The 24,408-nt window shown below is 45.9% G+C and overlaps 1 protein-coding gene across 9 annotated transcripts in view; it reads right to left on the reverse strand.

The window, feature by feature from the left end:
• Positions 1-23,792, reverse strand: part of Kcnj1 (potassium channel, inwardly rectifying subfamily J, member 1) — a 31,132-nt gene extending 7,340 nt beyond the window's left edge. The window contains exons 1-5 of one of the 9 annotated variants that reach the window (XM_013511264.1): positions 21,141-21,313; positions 16,908-16,973; positions 14,125-14,267; positions 10,787-10,895; positions 8,279-8,428 (exon numbers count right to left, since the gene is read on the reverse strand). The gene's annotated coding sequence lies outside the window, so the exon portion shown is untranslated. Of the gene's footprint in view, positions 1-8,278; positions 8,429-10,786; positions 10,896-14,124; positions 14,268-16,907; positions 16,974-21,140; positions 21,314-22,245; positions 22,563-23,698 lie in introns of those variants that run through there. The other 8 variants (XM_005378536.2, XM_005378539.2, XM_005378537.2 and 5 more) reach the window with 8 other exon arrangements.
• Positions 23,793-24,408: the final 616 nt, after the last annotated feature.

The raw sequence follows: 24,408 nt of genomic DNA on the forward strand, positions 1-24,408 counted from the left end.
TGCCTCTATTGCTATTGTAGGGGACTTCCTGTTTTCTATGAAAATCATCTCAACCTATCAGACACCAGCCATTCAGCAGGATTTGAAAATGTTTAGAGCCCTGAAGAGCCTCAAGTCACCCAGATCCCTGGACTACCTCAGTCAGGCCATATCCAGTGTGTAGTAGTCAGAGGGTGGCATTGCCCTTTTGGGTGGCATACCAGAGACTTAGCTACAATGTCTTTAACAGGCAGCTCACTTGGGGTCCAGTGGGCTCCTTCTCGGTGAAATTTGACAAGGATGGTGGAAACAGGCTTTTTTGGCCTCATGGGCATCTGAGACCCAGGCTAGATTGAAAACCGCTCTAGTGAAAGACCCCACCTTCACTAGGGTGAATGTGCTCTGACATCCTCTCTGTTGCAAGGCCAGCAGTGTATTGTGGACAGGGCAGAAATGAGATATGAGCCTTCCCAGGTCCTTCTAGAGAAGAGAACAAAAGCCAGGGAATCACAAGTTCTGATGTTACCACCCTCCTAGGTGCATTATTCTGTAGGCATCTCGGAGGCCAGCTGGTCATAGTAGCATTATCTGAATAACTCTGTGTATCATACATGGGCAATAATGAGGAGATAGGAGACTTGGGCCAGGAATGCTCCCAGAAGAGGTGACGTCAGAGGCAGTTTAGCAGAGTGGAAGGGGCTCCGGTTTGAGTAAACACAGACATGAACTTGAAGCCCAGCTCTGCTGCTAATCAATGACCAGGTAGCCCAAGCAAGCCACTTAAACTCTCTGAGCCTCAGTTTTGACACCTGTGCAATGGCTACATTAAATACATCCAAAGGTCACAGTATGATTTAAGTGCAACGGCATGAGTAAAGTTCCTAGAACAGACCGATCCTGCAATAAATAGTAGCAATGGTCATTACTGGTCTACACATTTAAACTAGCACAGCAATTTAACCAAGGGTTGCTGACTACAACAGTCTTATTGTCATACGGCGTCAAATGGGCTGTACTGGAGACTACAGCCAAAGTAAGAAAGGCTTTCAAGAGAGGGACACAAAAGTTCTGACCACAAGTCACATTATGAGCTGTGCTGGTTGAAGAGTCCTCCTCCCAAAATGGGACAGATGACCTGGGAAATGGAAACAGAATTTAATAAAAATTTGTCTATCATTACAGTGCAACCCTTGTCTAGGAGATGTAGGGACAGGATAGAGGGAGAGAACTGTTCTTGGCAAGGCCAGACAGAGGTGTGGTACCCAGGTGTGACACTGTTCTTCTCTTGGTCTGAGTCACTGACCTCACACACACACACATACCCACTAAAAAGGAGAAGGCAGGAGCTGGCCTGACACTCACAGCAAGATTCTGTTACTCTATTACTAAAGATTAATGATCTCACAACACATCATCAGGCAAACCCACTGCGATCATTGTAGAGCAGTTGAAAAACAAGACCTCTCCGTAATCTTGTTTGAACACAGACAATGACATGACCATTGTGCAAACCACAAAACAGTCAAATGGCCTCCCATTCTGGCTAGTACCAGGGATTGCTGCTTCTGTACCAGTAATAGCTTTAGCCTCATGCCAGAGCTCTTTCCTTCTGGATAATAAGATTTATTAATGTGATATATTAATTAACATATTGATCTACCCATACTTCCTTCCAGAGCAAAGTATCGCTTCCATAAAACTTCAGAACCTAAAACAAGTTCAAATTCTACTCAAGCCCCCTTTGACCCCTTCTAGTGAGGTTCCCACAGTGGCTCATGGTGTATGTAGCTCATGGGCTGGCTAGAAAAAGCCCAAGTTACTCAGCTATGGGGTGTTCTTGGTGCTCTTTGGGTGAAGGACCCTGACACCACAAAAGCCCATAGCACATATGATATAACAGGTGTAACTAAGAGGTAATAAAAATTGTTTTATAAGCCAATAGGTGAGAACCAATTTTACTCGCTGCTTCTAGAAATCACATGTGCATATATCTACTTTGTATGTGTGTTTACTCCTCTTATGAAGATTTGAGGAATCAAGGAAAGAGCCAAATGAAAATACAAAAGCCATTCAAAGAAGTTAAAATTTTTAAGCTCAGGTTTTCTATTCTATCTATCTAACTTGTTTGCCAAGATCACTGGTCCTTCTCAGATACTATTTACTACCACCACAAAGACCACTAACTCTTCATAGATCCCAAAAGAAAGAGTGAGAGCTGTGATGTCTCCACCAGTAAAGCCAGCCTGGGGCATAAAGCTGGTCCAGGGAGGTATCTGTGAGGATCCATCAGACTCTGGTGCCCACAACCATTTGCTATGGACTCTGAAACCAATGCTTTGGAAGCTGGACACTTATTCTGTGTGATACTTCCAATATCATTTTCTATTGTTTTCCATAACTGTTTCTTAAGGTCTTTTGGGAATGCTAGCCGGTCACAGCCATGCAAAGTACCAAAGGGGCACTTTGTTTCTGCCTTGTTCAGAGATCTCAAGAAAGAGTAGCACATCTCTGGCAGCTGTGAGGATGGTGACTGGGGGTCAAGAGAGCTCCAAGGGACAACAGGAACTCATAACCACACAGATGGAGCTACTCGACTCCTCCAGAGATTCTTTAACAGTTCCTCTGTCCTACACTTCACAGACAACAGCATTTTACCAAGGGAAACCAATGGTTACTGGATGAGAGAAGACTGTGCCAGAGTGGACAGAGTAATCCAAAGTAAAAGTGGACAGTTACAGCCCAAAATGAATCAAAGGGAAGACTAGGGCTGAGAAAAGTCTCAGAGAGCAGATAATAATAGCAAATAAAGCCTCACTCTCTCCATGTGAGCTCAGACATCCTGCATTCTGTGTAAACAGCGCCCCCTGGAGTATAGTGCAAGTGGTGCCCCTGCGGAGCAGTGACATGGGGCTACAAAGCTTGTGATACTGCTCAGACAAAGAGGCGACATCTCCGCCATGCTTTGTCACATTGGAATCTCATGATAATTCTAGGAGTTCGGGAGCTGAGAAGTTAAACAGTGTGCCCAAGACCATACCATAGAAGCCAAAAAAGCAAAGATTAGCAGACTCTAGATCCACCTGATTGAGAAGCCTTTTCTCTTAAGCTCTAGGATGTACTCAAAATAGTTGGCAGAGTGTGAAGAGGAGGCAAACATTTATCCAGCACCTGCTTACTGTGCCCCAGGGGTGGTGGATGACAGTGGCTAGTGTGGAAAGATGAAGATGCTCCCAAGCCACCTAGCTGGATAAGGAGAACCTGCCAGTGATGGGGAGCTAAGCCCTGGCCTTGGGGCCAGTGCCATGGTCACACCTAGGTATCAGATGCTGAAGGAAAGACAAGACACACACTAGAGGTCCAGCCCTGCCTCATTCCAACTGCACACACTGGTTGCTTAGCCTCTCTGAGCCTGCCTCACCTGCTGCTTCTTCTGCTGGGATACCTGGAGCTCTACTCTCCCCCATCTCCCCCCCCCAATGGACTTCTTAACCTCAACTTAAATGTCATTTCTGAAAAAGAAACTCAAATGCCACCTTCTCAAAAGAAGAGTCATTTCTTGACTAGTCCTTTTCCCATTTAGAGCAGGTTGGCGCTCCTTACAAGATTCAAGCGTATCCTTTTCATTGGTAGTATGAAGAGTAATCTTAAATTGTACCGTTACTTTCATGCTGGTCTACAGGCAGTGACCCCAGCTGTCTCCTCTTCTGGCCACCTAGCCCAGCTCCAAGCAGAGAGCAGAGGTGCAATAAGATTTGTCAAACAAATAACTAGATATATAAAGATGGGAAGGACTCAGAGTGCTGATTTTGCAAAGGGGACACAGAGAGGACAATATCAGCTCAATGCCACTCTCTCAGGTGGCACTTGGTGTTTGTGGAATCTGAAAAGGGTAGATTGGCTCACAGAGCTTTGCCTAAGTGGCTCTTCCCAAGCAAATGCTTATCCAACTTGCTTGTAGCCTGAAGTATCCCGTGGCTTGTTTACTTAGAAGTCAATAAACAACCCTGACTGAACTTTTGGAAATGGAGTCACTTGCCTCTAGAGAGGCACAAGAGATGATTTTTTAACCTTCATGTATGAGTGAACCTTGATGTAGCCAACAAAAGCTTCTGGATTGGGTGTTCAGCTGTTGGTTGGGGAGTTTGCCTGGCTGTGTGTCAGGATCCAAGATCTGGAGGGAGGCCCAGTAGGAAAGAAACCTAGTAAAACAAACCAGGCATGCTTACCATCTGGAGGGAAAGGACAGGTTCCTACAGAGTCCTGGGTAAAAGTTCAATAGGAGTGCTCTTTGTACCTGGTCCGCCCTGAACTTTTACCCAAAATAGGAAGGGCAAGAAGGGTCAACTCTGCTTCTGGGAAACTTGACTTTAAAGAAACCTTCAGAGCTCCACCTTTCTCTCAGTTCAAACTTTGCGGAAGGCCATTAGCCTAAGTGGTAAATTCTAGCTTCCAATCAATTAAGGATTAAATATTAAATTAACACAGCAATCCAGAAGCTTTTCTAGTTTCACAGCCTTTCTATTCTTGTCATTATAGTGGTACCTCAGTTCATAAACTTAATTTTTTCCACAATTCTGGCTGTAAACCAAGTTGATTGTGAACCAAATCAAATTCAATAGGTTAAACTCAATATTGACATTGTGAAGAAATTTGATTTGGTTTTAAAATACCACTGTATTTAAAAAACAATATTACATTGAAAATATCATTGTACATGTCTGGATTTATAATCTCATATTGAAATCAATATTTGTTCTCTAAGGATGGTTTGTGAACAGAAATTTTGAATAGTAAGTTGTATTCCATCACAAAGTGGGCTATTATATATTTAAAGAAATCCTATAGCAGATTATTTTATAAAGCAAAGAATAACTTTTGCAAATCAAATAATCACCCTCCCACTTATTTGCTTTGTAAGAGTACTGTGTTTGGGTAGAGATTGTTGTTCTGGAAACTGGACACATCTCTAATAACACTATTCTTAAATTTCACACACAGAGCAACCCACCTCAAATGACACTGCAGTTTAGTCAAAGAATTTTAATGTTTATAAAAAGTTGTATGCATTCTGTGTGCAGGGATCCTGTCATTAGTCTGACCTTTCTGGTTCTCTGTGGTTTGGTTTGGTATTACATCAGCTCAGTCTTTCCAGCCCAGAAATGAATGAATTCCATGTGGACAAGAGGCCTGGGCTTGTTAGCCTGCAACAAGCAAAGCACACTTTGCTAAAGAAAACAGAAGTTCTGATCTTGACAACTTATAAAGCGGAGGAAAATCAGCTAATGCTTGGAGCATACACGGTTGGAAAGTAGCGTCCATGTCGCTGTATACATAGGCAATAAATGCTGGCACAGCCCAGCTTCAGAGATCTGCAGGGCTAGCTGCATGGAACACCATTTCTTGGATTGGGAGGGGGGCTCTGAGTGCCTTCTAGTCCCACATTCTAGCTTACATTTGACGTTTCCCTGTCACCTCTCCATCAAGTGAACAACTGGGCAGGATGTTAGAAGAGGGTTTGAATCTGAAGTCAATCACCCACTGACACTGGGTGCTACATAACCTAGTAGTGTATCAGTTTTCTCATCTGAAAAATGGCAGCATGCATGTGTATCTTACAGACAGAAAGAATTTAGACAGCACTGGGAAGTAGGAAGCGACCCAGCTGTTAACACCACACTACCTGTGGCTCTAATTTCTCTTGCATTGAATGAACAGATCCATTTCCATCACAACCTGTGCTCACTTCAACACTGGGCTTCTGTACAGCAGCATCAGGGCTGCACTTGCACCATGCTTCCCAGAAAGGTGATGAGAAGGGCAAGGCTTTTGGATAAATAGCAGGCCAGTAGGTTTGCTGGAGACTCAGCCTTCCTGTAGATTCTATTGAAATGCCCCAGGGAGCCTTTGAGGGTCAATGATTACCAGTTTTGGCTTGGGTTCTGCCAAGCCATCAGTTACATTAATGGGGTGGCACGTCATCCACCCTCCCATGTCCAAGTGCTTTCTGGGAAAGCCCTGGGGCCAGAAGGAAGCAGAGCCAATAGCCTCGGTGACCCTCTTGTTCCATGCCACAGATCCGTCCTTGGGCACCCTCTGGATTCTTCTCTTTGAGGCCCTCCTTCCAGGCAGTTGGTACCTCTGCCTTGTCATCAGGCAGAGTTCAGCCAAGAAAGCCCTCTCAGAAGGACACTGCTACAGGGACTTCCCACCTGCCTCCTCCCATGGCTGCTCCAGCTAAAGACTTGAGAAGTTCTTGATCTATTTTTGTGTCCATGCCTGAAACAAGGACAAAGAACAGGAAAGAGACATCTTTCCAGGACTCAGAGCTGTGCCAGGGCCAGGCAAGCTCAGACCTGTGACCCCAGACCCACTGCCAGAGAGAGAGGTAGAGGCTACAGCAGGTCGAGCGCTGACTAAATTCACTCATGCTTTCCCTGCGTTCTCTTTACCCAGCCGTGTGTATAATGACCTGGCAAAGGGAAAGTGAAATTCCACTTTACATCCCTTTTATTTGCCCTTCTATCATAGTCCAACCAAATCAAGAGATTCAGTCTCAAAACATGACTTGACCATTTTGAGCTGTGATTTTTCATAAATTGGTGGCTATCCTGGCTTTGTTGTTAAGGAAATTAAATATATACATGTCCACACAAAATCTTGTCACAAGTGTTTTTAGCAGCATTGTTCATCATCAGCCAAAAGCAGATACAACCCATGAATCACTAAGGAAGAAGTGGCGTACCTGTACAATAAAATAGTATTTGTTCCTGAAAAGGAACGAGTGCCTGATGAGACATGCTGCAGCGTGGGAGAACATAGAAAACTTACATGAGATATTTAAAACATCAATAGAGAGAGAAAGAAAGTTAGGTGGCTTCCCAGGGGCTAGGGGAAGAGGTAGAAGGGTAATGGCTAGTAATGGGTGCCCGGGTCTTTGGGGAGTAGTGAAAATGTTCTAACGTTGACCATGGTGATGGTTGTATACCTCCGTGAAGACACATAAGAGAACACCGATGTACACCCCCAGTGGGAAGATTGTGATATGGGAATCATATCCCAGTAAGGCTGTAATGGAAGAAATGCATAGATAAAGTGCCTGCCACATTGCAGTGACTCCACAGCTACCCTCCCCATTCCTGCCCAGCTTCCCATTCCCTCGAGACCTTGTTGAGCCTTCAGCTGAACTCCACATCTCCCTTCCCTACCAAGGGACTGCATGCACAGAAGTTATTTTCTCCTGCATGAGAGCTCTGCAGTGCACAAAGCATTCTTCTGCTCAACTTCACTCTTGCAGAGGAGCCCTGCTCTCCCAGGATCCATGTTGGTCCTTCACTGCTGTCCAGCTAGAAGTTAGCCAAGCACATGAGACACAACCATGGGCCCCTCTTACCCTTCTGCCCTGCCAGCTCTCCACGGGACCACAAATCATGCAGTTAGGGTTCTGCATTGGCTTTCTGAGGTGCAGCTCCTCCTCCTCCCTGGGAAGGCAACTGATCTACAGCTCTCCCCAGCACAGAAGACCCAAGGCCAGTGAGTGGGAAGGAGCTCACATAGCCTTCACCTCCCCCACATGCAGTTGCTACAACCAGCCATGCACATGCTTGTCCTCTCTTATACTGTCCTGGAAGCTCAATTCAGCTCTTTCCTCCCATTTTTCTCAGTGCATCTTGTATTTCTATTTTTTTTTTTCCTTGTCCATAACTCCTGAGTTCCCAGAGTCAGCAGCATGAATATTCAAATTCCCATTGAAAATGGCCTCTCTGGAGACTCATGCTGCCTCCCAGACAAGCCATTTAAAGCAACCCCTTACCCCATATTTCTCCCATCTTATTCTGTCTGCCTCTCACCCCACACAGCCCCAAGAGAGGACGGACCAAATAGGAAATGACTGGAGGGAAGACCTTGCTGCTTTGTTGAGTGACAGCTGGGTGGAAAGCTGGTGTTCACCCCAAATTTAAGGATTCTCATGAGAGTGACCAAAAACCAGCCACTGCAGCCCCAGAGGATGGCTCCATTCTCAGAGGTGGGGCTGGATGTCCTTAAATAGATCCAGAACATGAGCCATCAGCAAGGGCAAACAAGGATATACCCAACCACCACTCCTCTGTGTCAGCTGTCTGCCTTTATATAGTACAGGCATCCTCACCTGGATTTATAGTGACCTGCCTGATGACACATTTGGCTCACATTAAGTATCACGAATAGGTGATAAGAGTTTTTTGTGGGGGAGTGGGTGCTCAAGGCCAACCTCATCACATCATAAACCCTAATTCTTATGGAAAGGAATGAGACCAGTCACCTGAAGAGCACGTGTAGGCTCCTCCCCAGTCTTTGCCTTGAAACACGAGTTGGAGTCAGGCTTGAATTCCTGCTCTGCTACTCACTGGTGCATGACAGAACATCCCGCCTGGGACTCACAGAGGCAATTTCCCAATGTAATCTATTAGGGCTGGAAGACAAAAAAAAGAAAAAGAAAGAAAGAAAAGTCACTAAGAAACCCAAGGAGAAATAAAGACCCTTTGGAGCTCCTTTCAAGTTCCTTCCTTCCTCCCCTTCCCTCCTTTGCTTGACATGTCTACCTGGCTACTCTCACCAGACCTGAACTGGATACCCTGCAGCACACACTGCTGCTTCCTGAATGATTTTTCTCTCTTCCACACTTGCAGTCACTGTACTCCTTTTCAGTGCTGGGTGTTTCTTAAGATCATTTGAGCTTTGGTGTGTGCTACCTTGCCAAGGCTCCCTGAGAAGACAGAATGGAAGGATGGCCTCTAGAGATTGTGAAGAGATTGGCAGCTGGGCTAGCACACAACGTGGCACCTCGTGGGCATAGGTTCCAAGCTGTGATCAGCATTGAGACCACAGACATCCTTGCAAAGGGCAAAAAAGCAAACTTGGGGTCCAACACCAACCCACAGTTGTGACTAGGATAAGGTGGTATAGATCGCATTGCAAACCCTGAAACTTCCAATTGTTAACAGGCTAAATTACTTCTCTGAATCTTATTGTTGTCTTCCTGGAGAATGGAAATAAGGATATCTGTTTCACAATGCTGAGATAGGACTTAGCGTGGGAATGCCCAACAGAGGATCTAGCAGAGGGAAAGCTGAAGTATTATGTTCCTTCCTTGTTTAGCAAAGTGGAGGAGCCCTAATGAAGAGATTAGGACTGGGGACAGCCAGAGGTTGAGTTGGCATTTGGTGAACATTTTAACTACCAGCTAGGTTTGAGCAGGCAACTGGCATCCTGCCAGACCCAGGGACAAACAACAGAGTGGTCACGTATGCTGTGGAAAAATCGCAGGGAAGGGCGTGTAGTCCTGCTAGGATTTGCCAGGTCCTGGGAGGTCTTCTTTTTCCCTGTCACTCCATTCTTCCTGGCTCCCCAAGAAGGTTCTCTCCCTTAAACATTTGGGAGAGGGCAGCAGGCTCTGGGCTACTTTATAGGGACCTATAATGTGCATCTTCTGATACATAAAGCCCAGACCGACTTTGATTGTCTGGCTGCTGGGCACAAATTAACAAGGGAGAGGAAAAGGCTGAGGATCAGAGAAAAAAGCTTGCCTATAAAATGAAGAGATTAGATTAAGCCAGAAAGATATAACTGTGCCAGACTGATCGAATTTCCTGTGGCGTTAGCATGACTGCCTTCGAGACCAGAGCAGCCAGAGGACCTACTGACTAGGGCCTGCCACCAACAGGGGCCTTTCTCCAACAGCCTGGGCCAGGTGTGGACCCCGTGGCCTCCAACTTGAGGATGAGAGTTGCAATTCCATGCTCAAGTCGCTAGACAGAGCAAGAACAGTGGGAAAGGGAGTTGGAGGGGCGTATGATATACATGGAGTAGCGCATCCGGGCACAAATGTATTAGGTTGAAATTCCTACTCTAAAGAAATTGTCTTTGTACACTCTTTTTTCCTTCTTAGCACCCAGTACAACTAACTTTATGTATTTTCTTTCATTTCAGTATCTCTCAGCTCTGTAAATGGCACAACTACTCACACGTTCAAGAGAAACCTTGATTCCACCTTCATTCTTTTCTTTCCCCTATACCCTATCCACAGGCACGACCTATCTGCTCTCCCATCTGTCCTCTTCTGTCCATCTCCTTTGTTGTCACCTTTGTCAAACCCACCATAATTTCTTGGTTGGCCTAGAGAATCTCCTGCTGATTGATCTGTCTGCTACCTGTCTGCCCTTCATGGTTTGTACCCCACCACGGCAGGGATGAATCATACCAATCAGCTCATGCTACCGTTTTGCTTAAGCCTCTCTCAGCTAACCCTTGTTCTCATGACCTCTAGACCCCAAGGAATCTGGGTTCACCTGTCCTTGCTCATTGGATTTCCACTGACTCTGCTCTGCAAACATGCCGTGCTGGTCCTGCCCTGGTCTTGTCTTTTCCTCAACACTGCTCTGCCCTGGACCTTCCTACAGCTGGCTTCTTGGGACTCATAGCACTATGGTATGACCAGGACTAGGCTCCATCATCACCTCCTCTGACAGCTTTTCTGCATCTGACCCAAGGTTGCACCTCCTGTATCAGCGGTCGTTCTATTCTGTCCTAGCATCTTCCCTTGCTTCTCACTGCCAGATGTCATCTTGTTTGTTCACCTGTTGCTTTATATGTTCACTTATTGTCTGTCCCTCCGCCACTAGAAAGCTGTCTCCAGGAAAGTTCTCCATTTTGTTATTAGCACCTGGAAACATAGTAGAAATCTGCAACCATTTCTTAAACAAGTGGTGGTCAGTGAAGGTCAGTGGCCTGAGGGTACCCATGTGCAGGGACCTGTCACAGCTTTACCCACCTGCTGCCCACTGGGCCTCTGTGGTCTCTCTAACTAGAGAAGGCTGGGTGACAAAGAAAAGCTGTCCTCCAGGTTGCAGCTGAACTCATGCTTTACTTAGCTCATCCCACTGACAAACAAACAAACATACAAGGGTGATGTGAAAACTCCACAGTGATTAAAAATGCTGAGGCTCAGCTATAAAGAAAAATGAACTCAAGGCTTTTATAGGTAAAAGGATGCAACTAGAGACCATACTCATAAGTGAAATAAACTAGACTTTAATGCATAAACATCGCATTGTATCCCTAGTGTAAGAAACTGAAGATCCAAAAGGTACAATAGATACAGTGAAAGGGAAGGAAATTGCTCAAAAGGAAAGAACCATTGGGATGAGGGAAAAGAAAAAAGAAAGAAGGGGGAAAAGATACATACACACACACACACACACATACACACACACACACACACACGATAGCTAAGATAATTGTACTACTAATTTCTATTAGTTCACTGAAAGAAGCAATCAGTGCTTATATTGTTTGATCTATTTTACATGTCTGTATCTGGTAATCTGAGCAACTACTTTGAAGATAACAATATGCAATATAATAACCACTGTTAAATTCCTATCATCTTGTTTTGAAATGTCATGTTGTTTTTATTGGGGTTTTTTTCCTCTCTTTTTAAAATAAAACAAAAAAAAGCCAGGTGTGGTGCCGCACGCCTGCAATCCCAGCACTCAGGAGGCTGAGGCAAGAGGATTGCCATGAGTTCAAGGCCAGCATGTGCTACAAAGTGAGTTCATGGCCAGCCTGAGCTGCGTGCAAAACCCTGTCTCAAAAAGACCAAAATAAAATAAAATAAAACAAAAATAAAATAAAATAAATTTTAAAAGAAAAAGTGCTGAGGCTGACGTGTAGCTGGGAGATGGTGCTTATCTCAAGCGTCAGATGCACCTGTGGAATTTTTCCTATCCTTTTTTGAAGCTCAACTTACATTTTCACAGTGTGTAGTGGCACATATACTGTATGCATTTTATTTACCATATTATCTTTGAAAACTTATGCAATAAAAGTGTTTCTGATCATTTGTTTGCACAAGAAAAATGACATATTTTTAGCATTTGTTAATTTATCAAGCATTTAGAAGTTTTAAAGAATGCAAAAGCAGCTGTACCCAGTGCAAAAGCTTAGAGAAATTGAAGAAAATGTGGATGAAGTGTAGAGAAGATGGGTTGCAAGCAGCTTCTCAGTGACGAGGCAGAAAACTTGGTTGAGAGAGAGCAGCTGGAAGTACAAACATGAAGCATACACTGTGAACCAAGCGGAAAGGCCCATAGAAAACCTTGGCTCCCCAGGAAGGTGTGTGGTCCAGCAGCAACCCCTGAAGTGAAAGACAGTGAGAAGAGCCGCTGAACAAGTCACCTATGCACTGCCATGTTTCACTGACAACTAGTTTCTGGTACGTGATAGATTTTGCACCGTTCCCCTGCAGTAACTTTATGTCAAGAAGGTGTCACCTTTTGAAACCTAATCCTACACAGTAAACTCAGCTGCTACTGTGCCTTCAGTCACACATGGGAGGTAGCCTAGCCATCATGAGAGTTTTGCAGATAATGTACTTCAGGTCTGTGCCCAAGAGTCACATGGGAAGGGAAGCATTTTGATGCATCCTCCAATAAGTAAACCCAAAGTGGACACATAATAGGCCATAGATAGGCTGAATTCTGACTTTCTTGCTCTGTGAGTCTATGAGTTTGGACCAGTCACTTAGCTTCTCTGGCCTTTAGTTTCTTCCTCTATACCCTGGGAGTAATAGTAATAATGGTTGTCTGTGTAGTATTTGGAGTACTTGTAAGTGTAGTAGTTGCTTTTTTGGTTTTTGGGATTCTTTTTGGGGGGGGGGGCCTTTTTTGATTCTTTTTGGGGGGGGGGGCCTTTTTTGAGACCGGGTCTGGCTATGCAGTTCAGGCTGGTCTTGAGCTCACTTTGTAGTCCAGGCTGGTCTCAAACTCGCAATGATCCTCCTACCTCAGCCTCCTGAGTGCCGGGATTACAGGCATGCACCACCACACTCGGCTTTGAGTGGAATAGTTGTAACGCATGTTTGCCTATGAAAAGAGCCTGGGACACAATAAGTTCCATAAATGTCACTTATTATTGGTCTATCCATAGGTTATAAGGAAAAGTACCTGCAGACTAAACTAGATTCAAGAGAACTTTCTGGAACAGTCATTATTTTCCAGTTACTTTACTACACCTTTTTTCATCTCATCTTCAAACCACTGTGAAAGGTATGATCCCTCCCAGTTTTCTGATCATTATTGGATTCACTCATTGTAGCCAGACAGACATGTACCAAAAAGACATATCCCATTCTAACTAGGCCACCTCTCATATGTGACAGAGGCATAATGGGGGCTTAGTTTTCTCTGCGGGATTAGGCTTGAAAAGTTGATACTTTCTTGACATGAAATTACTGCAGGTGGATGGGGCAAATCTTTGTTGAATATCTAATAATGGCATCTACCACTCCAGGCCATCGTACAGATTAGATGAGGGAGCGTTGGAGAGAATTCAGGTGGATGAGTAACAAGTTCGGGAGAATTCAGGTGGATGAGTAACATGTTATACAAAGATGACCTGGATTTGCAACAAGGAGTTCGGATAAACATAAGAAAAAAACTTGACTGAGAGGACTTGGGGCACTAACGCAGGTTTCCAGCTTTCTTCAATCCAATCTGTGTTAACATTTAGAATGGAACTATCTGTCTATCTGATATAAGTTTCTGCCACTGTGTATGCTCCATGGGGTGAGACACTATAGATGCCTGTGGCAATGAGTGAGTTTTTAATTGTAGGAATGACCTGAGTGACCAGATGATAGAAGACCCTCAGGAAGTCTCTTTGCTATTACTAAGTTAGAGATTCCCAAGAATTCCTGAGAAGAAAAAACTCACTAAGAGGGTAATGGACAATTAGCTCTCTGCCACTGCAAGGGTCCTTGTGTCCTGAAGCAGCTGGATCAAGAGGCCTGGAGGCAGGGTGACCCCAAAGGGTCTACAGGATGCAAAGAGAGAAAAGAGAAGGAAAATCGATCCAGAGCTGCTTAGAAAAGTGAGAGCTAGGGTGGCTTCAATTCCCAGCCACGCCACAGAGGAAAGGGCCATGACTGGCTGTCCTCTAGTCAGTCCTGTGACTGTGGTGTAGCCACAGCTCCGGTGCCGTAATTTCTCTGCCTGAGATATGGGGACCATGTTGCTCGGGTCTGCCTATATACTATGAAAAGAAAAACATGCTATGCACAGTGCAAGGGCAAGACATGTCATCTGCACAGAGACAGAGCTAGCATCTCACTTTCAGGTGTTTCGCCTCCTCTTCATCCAGAGAAGGATCTGCACATGTTATGGCTGATACATTGTGTCAACTTGGAGAGTCTAGAGGTTTGGCTAAGTGACTCAGCAGCAGGCCAGCGTGCTTATTTTGGATACATCCTGAGCCTGTAAAAGAGGAGGGCGTGGAGATTATGTGAGAGCTACACGCCCTCTGGGTGGAGGTAGCCTATTTACAATGTAAGGGAGGAAAAGAGGCTGCTTGCCACCATTCCTCCCTTTTGCCCTTGTTTTTGCTGTGTCCTGCTGCCATGAACGTTTACCCTCTGCCATGTGCCACTCTGCCTCAGAGCCAGCCAAGTATGGACTGAAACCTCCACAAACTGTAAGCTAAATAAAACTTTCCTTCCTTAATTTTGGGCATTGGGTATTTTGTCTCACCAACAAGAGAAAAGTAACCAAGACAGCGCATATGGTCTCTAGTCACCAATGCCTGACACAGTGTGCTTACTACGTATGTGTTTGGAAAGGTGCCTGCCTGTGGTCTAGCTGTGGGTCCTTGGGCCCTCCTCACTCACATGAGCAAGCAGCAAAAGCAGAAACTCCAGTCACCACCTTCGCCTACAGCTTTTCCTGGAGTGAAGTGCTGTGAGGGCTGGCAGGCCTGCTCCCCACGCAGTGCCTGTGGTCAGCGAGATGGAGGGTGGGACCCGCAGAGGGGTTCCATGTACCATGCAGAAGTATGCACTGGAGCATGTACTAGAGGGATGTGCCAGTGGGGAGAAGGAAAGAGCTTTGAGCAATGGGGTGACCTTGGGGCCTTGGGCAAAGAGGAAGCTACAGGGGAGTCTGGGGATGTTCTCTGTGTGTGCATATATCTGTGCGTGTGCGTGTGCATGTGTGTGTGTGTGCATGTGTGTGTGTGTGTAGTAGGAATGGAACCCAGCACCTCTCACAGGCAATGACAACCAGCTGAAGGTCACAGGGGAACAACCCATAAGCTACAGTGCATAGTGTTGCTAAGATATTAAGTGGATTAAGTGCATTTTCAACTTATGGCATGTTGATCAGGACATAACCCCATCATAAGTAGAGGAGCATCTGTCCTTAAGATGCCAGTTGCCTGAGGAAATTCACATCTGCAAATACCACCAGAGCTGTGAAACACTCAGCCAAAGGAAAGCATGCATTAGCAAGAAGGTGTATAAAATCTAACTTCTGTGTATGTCTTTCTCTACTTCTCAGCACCCTCTGTCCCCAGTGAATTTCACCTTGTCTGTCTCTTAACGGCTGTGTGCACCTGTACTGGATGGGTGGGAAAATCTTAATGCTCTCACCCAAAGGATTTGGGCAAGGTAAGGAGTACAGACAGCCCCAAACTCTAAAGAGATTTCTGGACCTGCTCTGAGTAGGTATTTTGAGTTAGGATTTCTCATAAATTCCCTTCTCTTCTCCTGCTGAGGGAATAGAATAGTCAAGAGAGAAGATAAACCTTCTCTCCTTAATCCCCCCACCCCACTGGAGTTGCACAAGAAACAGACTGGGTTTTCAATCCAACTCAATCAGAATATACTCAGTTTTCTGGTGGGCAACATGGTAGCTCTGGTGCCTACCATCACACCTGTCCTCTCTCTGTGTCTTAGTTATTTTTCTCAATGTTGAGATAAAATACCCAACATCCAAAGTTAAAGGAAGAAAGGTTTATTGTAGCTCACAGTTTGTAGAGACAGGAGGCATCACAGAGCATAAACAGTCCGTGGCAAAGCAGTGCGGGCAGAAGGTAAAAGGCAGCAAGGTAACAAGCAGAAAACCACAAGTGACTAATGATGACGCTAGCCCTCTTCCTATCTCTTATATCTTATCCAGGCTGCCCACCTTTAGGGCAGGTAGCACTCACAGTCAGGGTGGGGCACCCTTAATCCTATCCAGAACTATGCTAAACCAATCAGTGGACTAATTTAGAAATCACACAACTTTGATCCCAGCATCACACACTCTACATCCAGCCACCTCTGAAAAGTCCCCCCTATGACCACATGAGGCATGGGAGCACCTAGGCACAAGCCATAACACTAGGAGATGGAAAACTTCTGTGAGGCAGGGACTGTCTTCACATTTTACACAAGCCAGCTCCACATGGACTTCCCAGCAGCCCTCAAAAGTGGTCCTATGACCATGCCTGTGCCTTATCTCTGAAACTGACTCAAGCTCTCTATAGTGTATGCATAATTCATCAGTGGTCCAACCCCCCAATAGCATCAGAATACCTTAATCCCCAAAATGGTTGTACCTCCAAGCATGGGCCTAGAATGACTCATTTCTGTGCATATCTCCTCAATGGACTCAAACTCTTAGAGGCCAAATTTCATGCAGACTTTTCCTGTGAGAAGGTAACAGTTATTTGTAGTTGACAAACTCTTTCCAGCTCTTCAAGGACAAATGGCAGATCTGGAGAGATCCAGAAAGTTCCCAAGAATTTAATCAAGGGCAGTGAACCATGGGACTTCCCTTAGGGGTAATCACCTGAGAAAGCTGTGGTTGTTCTAACTCCGCAATGACCATATTAACCTGCTGGTTTCAACTGTGATTCCCTGAGGATAAAGTGGCACGTTGCTATACCCCAGTGAATACAACTCCTGAGCCTGAGCTCAGAAATGTGGCTGTTTGGGCAAAGGGAGGAGAGGGAGAGGCGTGCACATTGGAAAATTCTAACTAAGTGGAAACTTCTCTTGTTTTTCAGAGTACGCAGAAGAATCTTATCTTAGAAGGGTAGGTGGGTCCGTGCATCTGGCTACAATGCAAACTTACCAAGCACCATGCCTGCAGAACATAGCATGGGGCAGAGACGTGCAGCTGAGATGGCTCTGTGGTATCCTGGGGAAACAGATTCAGGAAAATAACAAAATTCTTTGGGTGAGAATATTATCGGTCTAACACACTGCTGGGAGAATTCGGATTAACATTTTTCCTGGGGCCTTTGAGCATCTCTTTGCCCTCCTATGAGCTCTTGGTTTCTCCCTTCACAAAATGGGTGAGCTGAACTCACTGCCTGCTTGAAATTAATGTCTTGGTGCTCTGTTTTTTAATAGAATGATACTGGGTAGAGTTTCCTATTTGACAGCTGAAACCCCTATGAAAGGTTTTGAGAAGCAATGCTTGGGGAAGAACATCTTCGATTCTCGGTACTTTTGAAGTTGACTGTCCTCTGTATGATCCTTGCATTCTTTCTGCTACTTCTTCCGAAAGCATCAGGGAGTTTCAGGACATCGTCCCTTTTCCTGTTTGCTGGAAGAGTCCAGCAAGGCAATGGCAAGGGTGCACAGCAGTTTCTCTGAAGATCCTCCACGGCAACCTAAGCAAGGGTGGCTTAGGGCCACCCAGCTGGAGCGAGCGCAGGGCCAGCACTCCTAGGACCCCTTTGTCCTTAAGGTTCCTTTCTCTTTACCGTTCACTTTTCTCTGTGTCACATATGTTTCCACGTTCATTTTTCCTTCATTCCTTTTTTTAATGAAAATCTTTGTTTATTCTGGTTCTGTGTTGTTCAGGAAGGTTTCTAAAACACATGGTCAAGTCAGCCACTTATGTGCCATCTCAGAGAAGTGCTGAGACTATCATGAGTCACATCTGTTCTAGGAGACAGCAGGCTGGGAATGCTGAGGCTCCACTCTCTCTCCTTGGCTTTGTTCTACTTCATCACAGTCTTGCACTTTGCTTTTTCAATCTGTAGAGTGGGAGTGCTCTTACGGGCAAAGGCACAGCTGGGCCTAGAATGAAGCTAGACCATCCCTCTGTGCTTTCCCTCAACTCTTAGTCAGCCTGGCCATCATTCTTGCCTCTGAAAGGCCCAGCTGATGTGGGACAATGAGAAGACAAGTGTCCAAGGCAAAAGCTGTTAAAGCTGATTGTTCTGTCCAATTGCCTACAGTTGGCTGTGGGGCAAACTGATTTCTACACTAGTAATTCACTCAGAGGGGGTATATTCTAGCAGCACAATGCATATTCTTTTTCTTTGGGCTTTACAAAAGTGAAGATGGAATTTTAGTCTCAATCCCAGCTCTGCATGTTCTTCTGGGTCTGGACTTGGCCCAGCGCTTCTCAAATAAGGCATGCTGAAGGGGTGTCCTATGTCTCAAGGCCCTGATCCCCTCAGCCCCTGAGGTCATGTGGGGCCTGAGACAGCAGCCCCCGGTACATCAGCCTCATTCCCATGCCTCGCACACCTGATCAACACCATCACGCTCAGGAGGCCAGATGAAGAAACTCAGGAGACGTCAACCCAGGTTCTCCTTACCTCCATGCCCAAAAGGACTGAGAAGGGCAGCTACTCATAGGAACGAGCCCCTGAAAAGACACAGCCCACTGTCAGAGTCATCAAGGTAGTAGGCACAACTGTGAGCGCAGTAACAGTTAAAAGGGCCACTGGCTCTCAGTAATCATATTACTATTCCTATTCTTGACAGCATCTTAACCTTAGGCTACCACAACAAGGAACAACATACTTCTTGCCCTTTCTCCCATGAAGTACCCATGAGATTTAGCAGAGACTCATAAATCAGGCTGGCTATAGATCTAAGACAATGTCTCCTCTGACACCCAAGCAGCCAGGGAGAAGGAGGCACTGTCTCTGACAGTCTCACTGTGCAGAAGTCTCACTTTCTCCCCAAACATATGCTTTTCAGTGGTGCAGAAAGGAGGATGGGCTTCCCTCCTCTCCACAGCCTTCACTCCTGTAACTCCGAGGGCCCAGAACTTCATCTCTTTGAGGTTAGATTAAAGGTAAAAAAAAATGCCCTTTGCCATACAAAGTGCACCCATCATGTAGACTTTGGGGATATTGTCACATCTCAGGCTCCGTGCTATCCTACCTGTCTCCTTCCACAGCAGATCAGCTGCTGGATCTTGAGACTTTTTCCTCTTGGTGATCTCCCACCTGGTTCCATGGCAATGATCTTAACCCCACTCCACCCCCCTTGCACTTGGCAGACAACGAAATCTTTCCACAGTGTAACGAGGATCTCAGCACAGCTTCCCACTGCCCAGCTCACAGCATCACAGGTGGGGACCTTCATCGCCACCGTCTGTGGCCACTCTTATCTCATATACCGTCTCCCCTCATCCTCTTTGCCAGCCTCAGCCACACAGGCTGACATTTCCTGTATATGCTGTGCTGTCCTGCATGCCTATGCATTTTTGTCATGACATTTCCTTGTTCTGGAATTTTCTTCCTCCTGCCTCACCAGATGCCATCCTGTCTTTTCAGGGATTTTAGCATTATGCTACCATGAAGCCTTCTGTACAGTGTATGACCCTGTGCAGTTCATGATCATGCCACAGCTACATTGCTGTGCACCAGTCTCTAATCATCATGGCATCTCTCCTGCACGATACCCTCTAGACTGTCCATGCCAGGGCACCTGCAAAGCACAGCTGGCAATTGGGAACAACTGCCAGGTTATTCAGTAGTTTCCCTGGGCCTGGCATATTGTCCAGAACATTACAGTTTTGTTTATATAACCTTTTGAATGGCAAATGAAGAAAAAAGCTGTATGTATAATATTAGTATTAATGAGAAGGCTAAGAATGAAGAACAACAGCCATCAATAGCATCTTAAGTTGTAGAACAAAGGGGAGTTATATGTGAACTCAGTGTGGAATCAGCTGCTGGGACATATAAGCAGTTACAGAGAGAGCGCTATGAGATGGAATTAGGAAGTCTTCAATGTATGGAAGCCACAGGGCAAGGCAGAGGCCAAGCGTGTGAGTCACAGCTGAATCCTGGTAAAATCACTGAGCTGTGAAAAGGTCTAGGGTAGATTTGTAACCAAGCACCAACAAATGCCTCACTAAGAAAAGGAAAGAGACATGCATGGGAGATTTTGAGTCTCGCCCCTCTGGAGCAGAACATGTTTGGCCATTATAAGCATCGTATATTAAAATGTTTAAAATCAGAGCACACCAAAAGCTACCAACAGCACAAATTCTTCACAGGCAATCCGCATATTCAGCTTCCTTATAAGTTCTGTCTTGCACCTAAACTAATTTCATGCACTTCCTTATGCAGAAGAAAAAGAGAACCTTTGCTGATGGCCCGTAATTACCCAGATACCACTATCCCATTGCTTTTAGAAGCGGAAGTAGACTTAGAGAGTGTACATTTACAAACATCCATCCAGAGGACAAGCCAAGCGAAAGGAGGAAGGGACTCACAGGCAAGGGCAGCTCCTCCAACACAAAGCTGATGGGGAACCCTTGTCACAGCCCCCTTACCACAAAGACTATCCTTCCTTCCCTTTTCTATATCCAGCTAAAATGGGGGAAATCCCATCTTCCCTAAGGTTGGCAACTGCAAACAACCAACTGCTTGTGGCCAACGCTTCCAGAACCTGTGAGATCGAGCTGCGTGGAGAAGGAGACACATGTGTGTCTGAGCACAGGGAAATAGCTGGCATCACTACTGCAGAGCGTTCATCAGAGCAATATTTCAGGAGCTCAACAAATGTTGAGAAATCCAAGTGAACTCACTCAAAGTGATGCAAAATTCCATGCAGTGCCACATCAGGAAATGAAGTGAAAACACTGAGGGTTGAGCAAAATGCCTTACGAACTTGCCTGCTGCAGATAAGCTCTTTCCATGCAGACCTCACCAACACCTTCACCCTCTATGTTACCAAGGGGGAAAGTCTGAGGAGGTTTCCACTGTGGACTAATGCCTTGTAGCAAATGAAAGAATGCCATCAGCCATAGATGCTCTGCACACATCTCCCCAGCCAGGAGGAGACTCTGAAACGAAGAGCAACCTCCTCCCAGCTGCAAGGCTGAGAAATTGACCCAGGAAGGCAGGATAAACCTCCCAGCTAGTAATCCGTGTGTGTAACCAGCAGATCAAAAGCACCCTGTGCGTGAATTAAAACCAACTTTTGTCCGCTGGGAGTGGATGGACAAGTCTGTCTAGATTTGAAATGGGGAAAAGAGGGCTAAGTTTTCACAAGAATTAAATACTTTTTTTTCTGCAAAAAGACAATGAGACATTTCTCCCCTTACCTCGTGGATTGGCAGAGCAAATGTGGAGACAAAAACTCATTTTCTTGGTCTCCAAGGAAGCAGCCAGATCCTTGATGTCCTTGCACCCTTGATCCAGGAGTTTGGGTAACCCCGCTAAGTGTACTTGGGACCTTGCTGGTTTTTATGTCTATGGTCAGCTCAGACTGGCTGCCGACTCATCTGTATGCAACAGCTCTCAAAGAACATAGTTTACTTTATAACCGGATCCAACAAGAGTAGGCGTGGTCGTTAAATGGGCTAGATACACCAAAGGTGTTGGGCTGCCAAGGTTAATTAAGAAAGATTGTTTATGGAGAGCCATGGCTTGGAACCAGAAGGCCAGTACATTTGTGTGATGGTGCCCGAGTCAAATGCTTGATATTAAGTGTGTGTACACAGGAGGCTAGGTGCTTCAAGGTGAGGAGCTGGGGTCCTCAAGGAGCCCCTTCAAAGCTTCACCTGCTTGGTCACTCACTCAGTAGCCCCAGGAGGTCAAACTGATCTACCCTTCCCTTGGCCCTTCATTTGTTGCTCTGGTGATAAGACAGTGTAGAGCTTTCTAACACAGGTTGTGTCATAGACAGACCAGAGTTAAAACCTTGCTCCACCAACTGTGTTAAAAGAGCCAAGTGACCTTGCTGCTGGCCTGCCCTCAGAAGCTTGCCCTGGAAAGAAGGCTGGTAATGTGCCTGCTGCCGAGTAAACACTATTGAAATCTTCAGTGTATTCCAACCCCTACAGTCTTCTGCCTGAGGTTCCTATTGAGGACTTCTCATCTCTGATTGTCCTCTTCCCTGCGTTCCTCCAAGTCATCCCGTCTTCCACGAACCACCACACTTCATGCCTGGTGCCTTACAGAAGTGGCAAGAAACAGTCTTTTTAGTAAGCCATCCCCGTGTGCAGGTGAATGTGGGCAGGCCAAACACATAGTGAAATGAGATGCCGGTCTTCACTCAGGAGGGAAGAACAGGAAAGACACGCAAGCAGGCAGTAACACGGAGACCACAAGCCAGGGACTCTGATGCTACAGTGTTCACAGACAGGGTATCACAGACACTGATGTAAAATTACACGGGAGAAGGGAATTCTAATTTCAAACACTTACAAGTAGAGCCGAGTGTTGTGGAACAGTAAGACGAATATAGTAGGTTGCTACAGTCTTGTGATAGTTTAACAGGTGAGGCTTTTAGAAGTCCTGAGAGCAGAGCTGGCACGGATGAGGTTAGGACGCTCATGAAAAGGCTGGGTGGAGGAGGTTCGTTGCCGTCTTCTGTTAGGACAGGCTTCACCGCCCTCTTGCACTGTGGCTTTCTTCCATGTCAAGGCAGGGCATAGAGGCTCCGTCACTGAGGGAGAGACCAGACAGTCACCAGAAAACCACACACCAGTTCTGCATTGCCTTGATCTTGGATTCTTCAGCCCCTGGAATTGTGAGAAATAAATGTCTGTTATTTATAAATAACCCATCCTCATATATTGTCGTAGCAGCACAAACAGAATGAGTCAGAGATATAAGTAAAACAGTTTATGATAGCATTTCCCAGGTGAAGTCAGGTTGCAAGAGACCTTTATCTTGCAAGGCCACATGGGGAGGAGAGCAGCAGGAGGAGAGATCCAAAGCTCATGCTAAGTATGAACTTCCATTTCCCTACAAGGTCTCCTTGGGGACACCACCCATGTTTCCTCATCTCCAGGGCCATTCCTTTCTCAAGAAATTCCTCCTTTCTCAACCCACTGCTGGGAGGCTCTCTACTCACCTTTCCAGGTGCCCCAGGACCACCCTGTGTTTGCTCACAAACCCAGATTCAGCCTGCTCTCACTCCAAGCAGTCCACTGCAGGGTCTGGCTGTGGAGCCATAGCTACGCACCTTGCAGATCTCCAAATACAAGGAAAGCACTGGCTGCTGCACTCTGAACTGAATGAGTGCACAGGAAGCCAAGGAGCCTGCTCGGGGAGAAGTGGGCTCCTCTGAGGGTGACCTTTGCTGGAGGACTCCTGCATGGCCACATAGAGGCGTCCATGGACTTCATGGTAGTCTAAGACACTCCCTCCAATGTACCCGCCTTCTCTCTTTCACCCAGGGCCTTTCTCCTGGCTTCCTCCCAGTTTCCTGTCACCTGGGCATTTCCCCTTATAGGATCTTTGCACTTTGATCCCATCTTGGTGTCTGCACCTTAGGAAATGTGGACTGGCACACTGGCATACAAGAGATGGAACTGTCAGAGTTTGACAGAAGAGACACTGGGGGTCCCACAAGATATCTTGGGAAAGGAACTTCATGATCTAAAGTCCAGAGCAGCAGCCCCAGGAAGAGGTTGCTCTGTCTCCCCACCAGTGTGAGCTGCAGGTGTCTTTTGATCCTCCAAGTTATCCAGCAGACGACTATGGCAGTGCAAACACATACACATGCCTCTGTCACAGGTAAACATTACCTCTCAGAGACAGTACAGAATAAACTCCGAATGAAGAAAGTAAATGTCATCATCACTGTCTCATTCATTTTCAAGGCAGGTACCTCTTACATGTCTTGTTACTATGCCAACCAGGTAGGGCTCACCATTGTCCCCCATCTCTTTTTCTCCACCTTTAAAACTGGACTCCTTTGCATCTGCTGGGAAGGAGAAATAGGCTGCTGCTAAGCAACAGGGAGGGCAGGGCTGATGCATTCTTCAGTTTCACAAAATCTGGTGATAATGAGAAAATTAAGACATTTGACCCGATGGAACACTGTAGCTCCCATAAAACCAGCATAATCATTTGTTGGTCTGTTTTCCAATGCTCTGTCTTTACAGAGAACACATTTGCTATTTTACTACCCTCGTGGTCAGAGAGAAAGCCTGGGCCCTCATCCATGCAGCAGTTGGTGGCAGAGTGAGGAGGGAGGCCTTCCTCCACCTCCTGCTCTGCCCTGGTCCCCCAGTGTTGTCGAGCCACACTGGTATTGCCTGTAGTAACAGCACTTACGTGAATCACCATAGAGCCTCCAAAGCACTCAAAAGAGTGGATTTTTTTCTTTAAAAAGTTTGGAACATTTTGAAATTATTGTCCGATCTCTGACTTACATTCCAAGAAGAACCATTTGGATAAGCCAGAGGCCTCCAGAGATGCTTGTCCAATCAATGTAAAGGAAAGCAGGGCATTCCTATTCATACAACAAAGGACGGAACAGGACAGGTTCTGAGGGTCGAGAGCCCTGGAGCAGGTACAGGGACAGACGGCAGGGAAAGCAGGCAGGACTTTGCAAAGTAAGACCAAATTCTGGGTAGG

This window comes from Chinchilla lanigera, unplaced genomic scaffold, assembly GCF_000276665.1.
Source record: "Chinchilla lanigera isolate Chin_1 unplaced genomic scaffold, ChiLan1.0 scaffold00011, whole genome shotgun sequence".
Taxonomy (NCBI): domain Eukaryota; kingdom Metazoa; phylum Chordata; class Mammalia; order Rodentia; family Chinchillidae; genus Chinchilla; species Chinchilla lanigera.